This window comes from Prionailurus bengalensis, chromosome C2 (genome assembly GCF_016509475.1).
Source record: "Prionailurus bengalensis isolate Pbe53 chromosome C2, Fcat_Pben_1.1_paternal_pri, whole genome shotgun sequence".
Lineage (NCBI taxonomy): Eukaryota > Metazoa > Chordata > Mammalia > Carnivora > Felidae > Prionailurus > Prionailurus bengalensis.
Genome location: NC_057350.1, coordinates 39,169,536 through 39,171,585, shown reverse-complemented (window position 1 = coordinate 39,171,585; position 2,050 = coordinate 39,169,536).

Genomic DNA, 2,050 nt, shown 5'->3' with positions numbered 1-2,050 from the left:
GAAAACATAAAAAGTTTTAAGTTTTCAATATCATCTTGTTCTTTAGTTCAAATTATTCCAAAACTCTTGCTTAAACTGGACGTTTGTCATATTTATTGTCTAATCATGCTCAAACTTTCAATACTTTAAGCAACTATTTATGCATACTGGATGCTATAGGCATAGTTTCTGGGGGGCTTTCAATATGTAGGAACACACAAAACCAGCAACAACACTGATGTATAGAGCTTATATTCTAATTAGGGAAGACAAACATATGTCAGGTAGAGATACATAATGAACACAAAAATAACACATGGTGGAAAATACTAGAATGATGTGGCATTGTGTTGTTATATGGAATAGCCAGGAAAATCTCAGATGATTTCCGAGCAGATGCAATTCCTACTCTACTCAGTGTGGGTCGCTGTTCTTATTGTATCTTGAGTAATACCGCTTTCTAGGATAGTCCTTTCACATTGTTTATCAGTGTCAATTTTGGTTAAAGAAAAAATAAAAACAAAAATGGAGCTTTAAAAAAATCTCTCCTTTCACATGCATGACTTAGGAAACCTTGTCATCTAACCCCAAGAATCTCAGGTATTATAAAACTGGGACTCACCTCCCTTAAATGGCTACAGCTCAGGTCCAATTATTCTTACATGTACAATTTAACCAGAAGTTGGAAGTTTCAGTGAGTATGCACTACTTTTCGAGCTACTGGCTTTATTAAGGGAAACTGCATACAGCTCTGTCATACAGGGGTTTAAAATTGCAACTCTGGATCCCTCAAGTACATCAATATCCCAGGCTCTCAAATCTGCACTGGTCCCAGCTCTATGAGTCATGTATAGCTTCAACTTCCACTTACTGCCACTGCTAGGAAGTCCCCTTTAGTAACTGAAGATTTCTTTCTCTTTTTCTCTTCTCAGCTATGCCTTTTCATTGACAATCATGTATTTTTAAGCCTTTTATTGCTATGTGTTTCAAACTTAAGGTAAGAAGTTTGGTAGAGGTAGGAATGTTTCCCGAATTTACTCAGTCCCAAACTCAAAGTCCCCTCAACTAGAAGTTGAGGAGTTTGCAGTGTTTTGTATGTGCTAAATTTCTATCTTAAAACCATTCATAAGAAAGAAGTATATACAATATACTTGGTGTATTTTAATGATTAATTCCAGCCAGTTAATTTATGGTGACAAGTAATACCTTACTAATTGGAAATTACCTTACTCCTCATCAAGTAAGACAACAGCAGAGAATTTTTGCAGAGAATGAAAAAAGTAAGCTTGAAGGGTCAAAGTTCAGAAAGGTCAGTGTTCATAATTTAGCTTTCCCCTTCCCTGTTAACTCTAGGAATCTTGATTGGAGTGATAGAAAACATTATCTTATTGTCCATCAAGGACACATTGGACTATCAAAAATGCACTTTGTATGGCTGAGGAAAACAAAGTCACAGTATTTGGCTTCAGACAAAGACCTCAAGAGATTTGTTATGCTTCAAGTTCTAGAACCCTGAACTACAAATATCCATACGTGATGGTTATAGAATCCTCTCCCACTAAAGGTGTAATGGAGCCTGTGGAAATGCTTCTTCAAGAGGCATACACTGACTTATACATACACTGACTTATAAAATCTTTCTTTCATAGGTTAGGTGGCAAAAAAATTTCTCCTCTGAAGGGGATAAACAGATTTTCACTTTTAAGGATAAAGGAAGACTCTAGATGCTACATCTAAAATTCCATATCCAATGATTTTAAAATGTAAGAACCAAGAATGTGGACTAAGTTCAAATGTAGAGTTATTATTAAATCTGTAAGAATTTCACCCCATGTTTTTTACATTTTCCAAATAAAGTAGAAATCTCCTCAAAAGTCATATCAATTCTATTGACATTTTATTAAAATACGTTAAAAATAAATTCTATGGAGGGGCATCTGGGTGGTTCAGTCAGTTAAGCATCTGATGCTTGATGTCAGCCCAGGTCATAATGTCCGCTTAGGTCATGATCTCACGGTTGGTGAATTTGAGCTCCGTGTCCAACTCTGTGCTGACAGCACAGAGCCTGCTT